Source organism: Oncorhynchus nerka, linkage group LG3 (genome assembly GCF_034236695.1).
Source record: "Oncorhynchus nerka isolate Pitt River linkage group LG3, Oner_Uvic_2.0, whole genome shotgun sequence".
NCBI lineage: Eukaryota > Metazoa > Chordata > Actinopteri > Salmoniformes > Salmonidae > Oncorhynchus > Oncorhynchus nerka.
In genome coordinates this window covers 70773651-70785295 of record NC_088398.1, presented here as the reverse complement: position 1 = coordinate 70785295, position 11645 = coordinate 70773651, and the positions used below count along the sequence as shown (strand labels likewise).

The window sequence follows — 11645 nt, the reverse complement described above, 5'->3', positions numbered from 1 at the left end:
CATTTAAGGTCTGAGGTACAGAGGATGTATTCTGGCCACTATATAAATACACAAACAACAGAACTGTTCATTATTGCCAGAATAATATTAATGCTTCAGACTCAGTCATGCACATTGTAATAAAGAAATAATGTGTGTCACCATAACCTACATTTTCCATACCAGCAACTAGTGTAGAGACCTCAGTTGATTACATTTCAAGTCAGACATGTGAATGATGTAAAATAGTTATTATTCAAATTCAATAAAATTGCACTCCCAGTTAAATTGAAAAATAAATCTGACCTGAATTTATCTAAAAGAAAACTCTCCACACACACACTCCAGTGCCACTCCTTCAGGCATTCCCCCTGACTCTCTCCCTCTCTTTTACCTATATGACAATCAGAAATTAACTCCCATGAACCAGAGGAGTGGATGAGGTCCAACAGTCGACTGAAGTCGACTGCAGTCAGTTCTGACCAGGTGTCACTACAACCCAATATTCACACACCCAATTAATCACTACAACCCAATATTCACACACCCAATTAATCACTACAACCCAATATTCACACACACACAATTATGGCTTTAACCTTTCCCTGCAGTCGCCCTATGAAGGGAGCATGTCTGGACATGTTGCCTCTACTCCTCAGACCTTGAACCCATTCCTACAGCACTCACACCCTCAGGAGTCACCTGACCCTGGGGGCAAAGGTCAAGTGACCCCTTTCCACTGGGGGCCTCCAATTCAACACAAAATCTTGTTCCGCTGTGTGTGAGATATATAGCTATTAGTGTGATGTAGGCTAAATGGTAAATGTAATGACTTAGACAAAAACATTTTATGAACAAATATGTTGATTGATTGTGATTCTATGGGAGGCTGATTGTCATTCACTTGATACAACTTTACCCTCAACCAAAGTCTGAATTTAACTTTGCCTTTAACATTTTTAGCTAGGTTATGAGAATGTTATGCACAATGCGGAGTATAAAAACAGCCATGAAATGTCATAGTTTAGGCAAAATAAATTATGTAAAATGACTACATAAATTAAGTAAGCCTGACATTGCATTCTGGGAAAGGACTAAGTATGAACGGCAGACATTATCATACAACTAAAAAAATCTGCATAACTAATAATAGGGCAATTTCACCAGGGCTTTATTTTCAAACATCTCTCCGAACACAAGTACCCAGATGAGACCTGGTGTAACTAGACTGAAGTTGAAAGTACATCTGGATACTTGTGTACGGAGAGATGTTCTTGTCCATTATCCAATATTGTTTGACTTTGCAAACTTTAATCACTTTTCAAAAAATATTATATAGGCCTATGTCAAAATACTCAATGTGGTCATGGTGAGTGTAGAATTGACTTATGAGTCGTGTCAAAGGATGAGGAGTTTGCATAAGTGGTTCATCTAGCAGCTATACCAGAGCAGCACGCATGTCATTAGTGGTTCATCTAGCAGCTATACCAGAGCAGCACGCATGTCATTAGTGGTTCATCTAGCAGCTTTACCAGAGCAGCACGCATGTCATTAGTGGTTCATCTAGCAGCTTTACCAGAGCAGCACGCATGTCATTAGTGGTTCATCTAGCAGCTATACCAGAGCAGCACGCATGTCATTAGTGGTTCATCTAGCAGCTTTACCAGAGCAGCACGCATGTCATTAGTGGTTCATCTAGCAGCTATACCAGAGCAGCACGCATGTCATTAGTGATTCATCTAGCAGCTTTACCAGAGCAGCACGCATGTCATTAGTGGTTCATCTAGCAGCTTTACCAGAGCAGCACGCATGTCATTAGTGGTTCATCTAGCAGCTTTACCAGAGCAGCACGCATGTCATTAGTGATTCATCTAGCAGCTATACCAGAGCAGCACGCATGTCATTAGTGATTCATCTAGCAGCTTTACCAGAGCAGCACGCATGTCATTAGTGGTTCATCTAGCAGCTTTACCAGAGCAGCACGCATGTAATTAGTGATTCATCTAGCAGCTTTACCAGAGCAGCACGCATGTAATTAGTGATTCATCTAGCAGCTTTACCAGAGCAGCACGCATGTCATTAGTGGTTCATCTAGCAGCTTTACCAGAGCAGCACACGTGTCATGTGACACTGCAATTTTCCTGAAAAACTTACCAAGACTTCTTGAACAGAGAAATTATACAGTTTATAAATTACTATTAAAAATCACTATTAAAATAAACCAGCTTCAAAAATCAAGTCATGTTTAAGCAAAATCGCAATTGTCAGCATTCATCTAGAATGGGTATGAACTTGAGGCTTGAGCCACACTTGGTTTCAAATCCATCTATTTTAGAGTTAATTTCTCCCTAAAAGACTGGAGTGGTGAGTAACAAGCCATAGGTAACTGTTTTGGACAGGGGTGTGTAGAGGCAGGGGTGGTGGTGGAGGCTCAGTTTATTGTAATTTACACCAGGCCTGTTATCTAAAAATAGTACCCCTTCCCTGCCGTAGAAACACCAGTCATGCAGTTGTGGGCGTTAATCCTGCAACAACAAAAGCAGCCCCATTCCCACTTGTCCAACACACAACATGTCCAGTAGTTCCCCAGGCAGGGCAGAGTGACTGACTGGGGTTCCCTCTGCACAACACTAGGACAATACAAGTATCGCGATACTCGTTAGTATCGTGGCAAGGAGACAAAAACAAAGTGTATTTAACATTAGCAAAGCAGCCCAAATGTTGGAAACAAACATGTGATCCAGAGTCGCGTTTATTTTCCATGCTATACCACACAATATTTTACATAAAGAGACAGAAACATTTGGCCTGCTTTGTGTTTTTATTTTTGCCAAGGAAAACATCTCGATACGGGTATAGTCCTGCCCTACACAACACCGATATCAGAGATACACACCATAGACTACACAGTCTCACACATCATAGCCTAAACACACACTCTCACAGTTTCTTCATTTCTCAAGACTTTACTAAAAAGGGGATGTGTGAAGTGACCTCTTCTCTCCACAGGTTTGCACCATTCTCAGCCTAGTGTGCAATCTCCCTATTCACTGTCAGGTAGGGCCCTTGTAACACTCCAAACACTAGGCCTAGATATACTGGGACACCTAATCCTAATACAGCACATGAAACTATACAGTTAAAAAAGTTTAATATCAACTGAAAAACAGCACAGATCATATTTTTAATTCAATGAAAGAGTTGATGACTGAGGACACAAAAAAGGGAGTAAAAACACCTGGAAGCACGGCCATTGGATAATGCAGAAGAGGAAGCACGGTCATTGGATAATGCAGAAGAGTAAGCACGAACATTGGATAATGCAGAGGAGTAAGCACGGCCATTGGATAATGCAGAAGAGGAAGCACAGCCATTGGATAATGCAGGAGGTATAAAATAATATAAAGCCAATCATGTAAATCTTGTAATTGTGATCATGAAAGTTGTATGCGAAGATGAACTCTAATTAAAAACAGACTACCAGCCTTATCACAACCCTACACCAGTCCAGATGCATGTTGTGAACTGGGGGAGACATCCAGTCAAGGTTAGGGAGAGGGCTTCCCATACAACAAATTCCCATGACCAGTTTCTGCATGTATATGGAGGAAAAGCATGCCACACACACACACATCCAGCCTCGCATAGCAAACATCTGTCTAGTAGTGTAAAAATCCTACGTTCACACCTGCCCGTACAGAAAACCAACACACACAAATGTACATTAGGCCCATGTACACCAAACTTAGCTGACTTCCAAAACACTGCACACTTCTGGCTCTAGGGGTTTCTCTTGTCAACTCACCACTTGAATAGAGCTGCTGCTGCCGCCTTCACCTCCCCTCAGTAGCCACTACAGGGCCAGAAAGCAATCAACAGGAAGTAGACAAAGCAGAAGCAGTGCGACGCCAGCCGTTTCAGAGCTGCGCCCAGACAGACACCTCGGCACCAGACCCACAGAGAAAACTACTAGTAACTGACTACCATACGTACTGCAGCTCCATCACAACCCTCGCCTGGCCGTAAACACTGATACCGAACCAACGCCTGTCGCACTAGTAATCAACACGAGTAATCATCTCACCATGTGAGGAGCAGTCCAGAGAACCAGCAGTGAGGGAGATTACGATCCAAGTTCAGGGTGTGTGAGTGAGTGAGAGAATGGATTTACAAGCCCCCCCCCATTCTAAACCACACACACTGCACCCTATCAACACACTTGGGCCAAAACTCTCACTCCTGAACAATGTCTAAACATTCCCCATCTTAAGAGTTGAGCTTGTCTGAAATGCTTTCCCACTAATGTGAGTCCTTTGTCAGTCCCTCCCCATCCCAAAAGCTGAGTTTTGCACAAGGACCCCAAAATAGACACGTTGAAACAAAAAAAAACATTTGATATGTATTTATTAATCCACTGTTCCGGTTTGTGATGTACCAAGAGGGCCATGACGCTTCGTGATGCTGGGGGCCGGAGGAGGCACGATATCTGGTAACATCCCCAAACCCAGAGGGATAGAGAGGAGATGTGAGAATATATCCATGGTGACATCTCCCCTACACAGTTGACAGGATAGTACCCATCAAATAAAATAAATATAAGTTATTTGAGTTATTCCCATAGTCAGTTTACAGTTATGGTATGGCACCCATACAAACAATATGAATTATATATATTTTTAAATCCAGTTAAAACTCAAGGACTGCTGGTGCCACTGACTACAACCAGTGTAAAAATTAGGTTGATCGCTCTTTCACACAGCGAAAAATACTAACTGGAAGGCTAAATCTAAAAAAAGTACACTATTTTCCAATTTTACTACATAATATTTTGGGGCATATGAGTATTTTTAAGTAACTGGGGCAGCAATGTCTACCTGTTTCTTCCCTTAAGTCAAGCCCGAAGTGAATAGTAAAATACACAATGTGTTTCAATAGGATCGGAAGTCAAACTTGGTGGAGTATTAACCAGACAGCATTAGTTAATGTAATGAGTGATTTATTTTAATTAATGGCTACATTAATACCTTAAATATCACATTTACACATCTAGTAAACTATCCCACTACATTTCGCACAGCAAAGCCATAGAATGTCAGCTATAGTGACCGCAACACAGGTTGTCCATACAGACTGAGCTGTATTCTACCTTTTAGTAGAATATATACACTGACCAAAAATTATAAAAGGCAACATGTAAAGTCCACAGATTTGTTTACATCCCGGTTAGTGAGCATTTCTCCTTTGCCAAGACAATCCATCCGCCTGATAGGTGTGGCATATCAAGAAGCTGATTAAAACATGATCATTACACAGGTGCACCTTGTGCGGGGGACCAAAGGCCTCTAAAATGTGCAGTTTTGCCCCACAAAAAATGTCACAGGAGTCTCAAGTTGAGGGAGCGTACAATTGGCATGCTGACTGCAGGAATGTCCACCAGAACTGTTGCCAGATAATTTCTCTACCACAAGCCACCTCCAATGTTGCTTGAGAGAATTTGTCATTACTTCCAACTGGCCTCACAACCTCAGACAAGATGTAACCACGCCAGCCCAGGATCTCCACATCCGGCTTCTTCACCTGTGGGATCGTCTGACACCAGGCACCTGATGAAACTGAGGAGTATTTCTGTCTGTAATAAACCCTTTTTGTTGGGAAAAACTCATTCTGATCGGCTGGGCCGATCGGCACAGCCTGAAACTTAGTAAAATCTTTGAAAATTGTTGCATTTATATTTTTGTTCAGTACACACAGAAAATATGAACTGCACTAACTTGTGCAAAGCTTTACAAAACCCTCAATGATATACAAATGGCATTATCACTTCACCAGTATAAAAATATTAGGACTTCAATACAATTGCTCAGCACACCAACCTGAGACATTGTTTTAAGTAGGGGGTGATGCATGCATGACACAAGCAACTTAATATGTGTGAGTCAGTGTGTACATAACATACCGGTCTGCATCTCTTTATGTATTGGTGTCTCGTCGTGATGTGCGTTTTGTCCTATATTTTTAATCCCAGCCCCCGTCCCCGCAGAAGGCCTTTTGTTAGGCAGCCATTGGTAATAAGAATTTGTTCTTAACTGACTAGTTAAAAACATGCTTCCAATGATAAGCACTTATCTGACATCAACAATAGCCATACACTTTACATAATACCAGTCACACTCCCAAAATAATAAAAACAAAACATGGATTCTGCTCTGAACTGGTTAAAAAGTAAAAATTATCAGGACGTGTAAAGTAGTATCCTGTTTTATGAGGGAGGCACCATGATAGCCTCTTTCTGGCCTGCCCGTGATACTGCAGTTGTGGAAGTACACCATGACAGAGCCCTGGAAAATAACCAACAAAACCTGTAAAAACCTGCTCACATCATGGTGAATTTGAATACTACAGAGTTTGTACTGTATGGGGTGGTTCTCTATAGACCAGCTACCACACTTGTGAGCAGAGAGGAGGCACAACTCCACCAGGAAATGGGGGTGGGAGCCCATTTTGCCAGCGGGGCCTCAGAACACAGAATGATGAGTCACAGAATGTCATACTAATGTTCTAGAACTGCACAAACACTCCGTGTTTCACTACCAGCCTACTCAACTGACTAATAATAAAGCAGATCCATTTCCTTTTTTTTTTAAACAATGAGAGAGCTAGCACTAATATTTCACACATCCAAGAATAGTCATTACATTTATCGGCAACATAATTTAGCCTATGCTAATTTCAATCTACTTCCTGCAAATGCTGCTGTGCAAACATTAGGATCACTTGAGGAAATGTATGATACAAAACTACTGTAGGATGTGAGCATTATATGTGCTGCATGTCTTGCTCACAACTACACTGACTTATATTGCATTGGAGGGTTTCTTAGACACCAGTCTGCAATTACCAGTTTAAGTAAACACAAACAACCCAATAATCACAAGGGGGGGGGGTTCACATGCTATTACTAAAAAACAGTCAAGTACATTTCACATGGGGCATGACCATGTCCAAACACTCATACAAACCTAACACTTCTCTTCAAAATGACATTTTCCTTTGGAATGACAATGTGGAATCTTGATCATATGAAGTTTTGTCTTAAAAAACAATTGAAGAAAAAAAAGCCTCATGCATCACCACCTCCACAATGTGGTTTTCAGAGGGATTTTCCCTCATGCTGGGTTCAGCAGAGGTCACAGGAACAAAATGCCATCAGAACTACTCCAGTCTCCCGTCTCTGGGTTAAAAAAAAGAAGAAACTCCTATATGCTTTAACTGACTAACTACACGGGCGGCCTATTGTTTTAGCTTCAAGTATAACTGAGATTTTGCTGTATCAGTAATACACTCCCTGGATTAAACAGCAGCGAGTACATCTTTGGTTGTACTGTAGAGGACATGTACAGTTTAGACTTGTAAAAACTTTAGCATACCCCTAAGTAATCAATATATTGTTTCTGACAGGAAAAATCATTGAGACAAATGAATGGGAAAAGTGTCATATTCAACTTTAAATAATTAATTAATTACATTAGTAAAGCCTCAACTCTTGAGAATCCTGTGTTTTAAAAAGATTAATACACCACCCCCCCCCACACACACACAATAACATCTAGAGGAGCCTTTTTTTGTGTGCCTCAATTCAAAGCGCCTGGGACCGCTTGACATCACATGACAGGAGAAGAAACATTTACATCAATTATGATAATTGACAGTCGGGACAATTGACCCCCACTGCAGCGCGACTAAGGGGGAAGTGCTGAGTAGTCACTTCGCTACAAGTGACTTTTTGTAAGCAGGTTAGGAGAGCATTTTCACTAACCCTCACCCTTTTCCTAAACTTAACCTAATTCTCCTAACCTGCTACGTTAATTATCATAACCTGCTGCTTAATTCTTCTTACCGCTACAATAAAGTCATAGCTCTATCGAAGAAAAGTCGTAGCTGTATCAAAGTGGTGTTCATTGTTCTTTTTTTCCCCTCAGATTGTTTGGCAAAAATATAAATTGTTAGGTGGAAAGGAGATCAGGATAAAAAGAAACAACTGAAAGAACAGTGGGTTATTCTGTATGAGCAGTGTAGTAGCTAAAGGCAATGGTGAGGCAGGATTAAAAGAACGAGTGTAGTCATATATATATAATATATATTGTGGGAAAATAATATAATTTCCATGTTGAGTAGGACTACCATTTTTTTGTAGTTTGAGATATGCGAGAGAGATACATGCATGTTCTACTCACCGCCACGATTTCAGTAGGCTGAAAGACGGGGCAAAACAAGTAGGACTCGTATGAGAGGCTACTTTACTGCATTTTACTCGTGCCAGCAAGCCGCCTCCTCATCCAAAGAATAAATCCCACAAGTTCTTGAACTAGCAGTTTAAACTGCAGAAAAGGACTCATTCCGGTAGCAAACGTTACATTATAGCATACTTACTATTCAATGCAAATCATATTCTGACTACCTGGTATCAGTCAGTCAATATTGAAACATTGTATCACAATCAAGCAGCCCTGACACTGCTCGTACAATGTGCAATTTGATTATCGTGTGCTCACGTACAGGATACAGTAGCCAAGAGTTTGGTATAAAAAAAATTGCACACTATGTTGTAATCACAGTCGTTACAATGTGACACTCGCCTGACTGAGCAAACACGCCCTCTCAATCAAAGGCAAAACACGATAACTACAGCTGATATTATGTCCAATGCAACAACAAAAAATGTAGGCTAATAAGTCACGATGAATCAAAAGAATGATAGCAAAACGTGGCAACTGTTCCGGCAGGCAAAATCAGACTACCTAAAACGTTACACGACGCAGCTAGTTACTCATAAAGGCAAATTGCATCGGGATGGTAAAAACAAACATGACAATCATTGAGCAAATACTGTAGACATCGTATGCCAAACTGCTGGAATTGTCGATTTGTTAGTTGACTAACAAACGTTCTCTTGTTAGTTAAAACAGCAATCAATGGACACTTACCATAAAACGTTGTATAACGTTTTCAATCAAGCGAATCCACCAATGTTAACTTAGCTAGAAACGTGATAAAATCGTGAAACAAGTAAGACTTTTAAAATTCCTTTAAAAAAAAAACATTAAAAAAAAAATGAATAAATCAAACATGAAAAGGTGTCCTCGGGTTTACAGAAAAATCTTTGCGGCGTTTTCAAGAGGTAGCCAACGATATGAAGATTCATCTCGCAGTGCATGTTGTTGACAGCGGTGCCGACTGGCTCTTCACTCCAGCGCCTCCCGCTTTTCCACCTCCCGCTCAAACGGAACGCTCTAAAATAGGACTAAAACGCAAAAAAAAATCTAAATTCTACCGGTCATTCTCCACTCAATCGACCCTGAAATATTTTTTCTAAAATGTTTGCTTCTTTTTTTAGAGAGGTCCACTTATTTTGTCGTAAATGCATTTATAAACGTTACATTTCAACAGACGCCAAGTCAGACACCAATTTCTTATCGCTAGTAATGCTAACGTTACAGTAGCTGGCTAACTATCTAACGTTTCCCCCAGTCCTGATACGAAGTAGTCTTGGCCTTCTATCCATTTTCTTTATCCATCGGCGTTATTTTTAGGGATAATTTTTGTATATAATTTTACGAGTCTCCGAAAATAATGTCCGTCTCTTGCGACAGCTCCAGAGCTCGTCTTGCCTACTCACTGCAGCCTCTCCTCTCAGCTGTTGAAGCAATCGCAGCTCACTCGAAAATGGCGCCGAAAGCTACCCTCTTCATTCAAATTCGTTAGAGCCACCCCTTCTCCCCATTGGGCATATGGGGAGTGTGCTCTGTATAGCGGATTGGAGGAGAAAAATGCACTCTCAAATGATCTAGCAGCCCACGCAGCGTTCTCTTCAATGGCCAACGGAGGGGGGGGGGGGGGAGTTAACGCTTTAGGACCTGAAAAAAAGTATACAGCCCATATTAAAACGTAAAACGTATAATAGCCTATATAGTCCTATTTCCACACTCAGGCTAAACACCAATGTTCCATTTAAACTCCGAAGTATTACTTAAATAAAGAAGAGGTGGTTGAAAGATAAGAATTCAGATAAAAAACAGGTATTTTCCTGGTTGAACGTCAACAGCAAAAGAGCACGGTAGCCTACGAAATTCACCCTGACAAGGCGAACTGGTGATACTTTCCTTACTCACGCACCGGGATGTAGACTCAGGCTACTTTCAAACCTTTCAACCGATCCAGACCAGATGTTTTTTTGCTTATGCAATTGATTTGAAGTAGGCAACATTTACTAAGAATGTCAGACTTCTTTTCGAACCTTCCTTTGAATTAAAGACAAATCAGACTGCAACTGCCAGACTAAATTATTGGGGAGGAGAGTATAGTCTGTGCCACGCATAGATGTAAATTATGGACAACAGACTTAAAAGAGGTGTGTACCCACCAGCATAACAGCAACACAGCGCTCGCTCACCCCAATGGTGATGAAGTGCGGCACAACGTGGGGTTTGGAGGAGATCGGCAGGCGCCTCTCCGTCACTCCCGCTTCATTTCTGCCAGCCATGGCAACTTGCGAGTTTAGTCTATAGCCTTGAATAGCCCAGCCGAGACTAACTGAGTGACTTTGTGGGATCCATTCTCTTGCAACCTGCCTATAGCCGCCAATGCCAAATTAGTTTAGATTCATAATTATCTTACATTGTATGATAGCCTGATAATAAGAGATGTGTGAGAGGCCTATTATATAACTTTATGCGGAATTGTAGGCATAGCCTATGCATAGGGTGGCTGTTTGGTTTGTGCTATACACCGAAATTCAATAAAACAGGGCCTGAGACTATGCACAGCTGTGTACAGACAGGCCAGGCCAGGACACGGTTGGGCTGAACAACCTGTCAATAAGCAGCCTGTTATCACCTCCTGGCTGTGTGCACCTCGGACAAGATACACACAGACAGCCATTTCATCCTAACACACACCTATTGTATCACCATTCTCCCACACAGGGTCCCGAGTGGTGCAGCGGTCTAAGGCACTGCATCGCAGTGCTAGAGGTGTCACTACAGACCCGGGTTCGATCTTGGGCAGTATCACAACTGGCCGTGATCGGCAGTCCCAAAGGGCGGCGCACAATTGGCCCAGCGTCGTCTGGGTTTGGCCAGGGGGGCTTTACAAGTAGGCCGTCATTGTAAATACGAATTTGTTCTTAACTCACTTGCCTAGTTAAATAAAGGTTAAATAAAGTAATAAAAAAACTTAATCTGATTATCAAACAAGTGTTTGAGTTCTCAGTAAAAGGCAGTACACTTTGAGAGAGAGAGAGAGAGAGAGAGAGAGAGAGAGAGAGAGAGAGAGAGAGAGAGAGAGAGAGAGAGAGAGAGAGAGAGAGAGAGAGAGAGAGAGAGAGAGAGAGAATTCATTGTGTACATGCCTGCTGGTACAGTGTGGACAATGAGACTGGAAGGGGAAAAAATGCTTGTTTACAGATAAACTGGTTTGGACAGGAAGCCTGTTAGGAGGAGCTCCATGTTGTTAAACAGGCGTGTGGAGAGTCAGGGATGACCCAGCTAAAACACCCCTATGGCCTGGAGGGAAAACTCTGATGCTAGCCTAAGTTTACCCACAAGACAACACATGCACACAACTTACCAGCTATCTACAGGATCAATACACTTCAGTTAAATGCTGTG

At 41.6% G+C, this 11645-nt stretch overlaps 1 long non-coding RNA gene across 1 annotated transcript; it reads right to left on the bottom strand.

Moving 5' to 3' along the window:
• Positions 1–4958: 4958 nt before the first annotated feature.
• LOC135568242 (uncharacterized) lies at positions 4959–11262 on the bottom strand. Its single transcript, XR_010462561.1, has 2 exons — positions 8964–11262; positions 4959–5591 (listed from the first exon to the last, which is right to left on the bottom strand). It is a non-coding gene; the product is annotated as an uncharacterized LOC135568242 (long non-coding RNA).
• Positions 11263–11645: the final 383 nt, after the last annotated feature.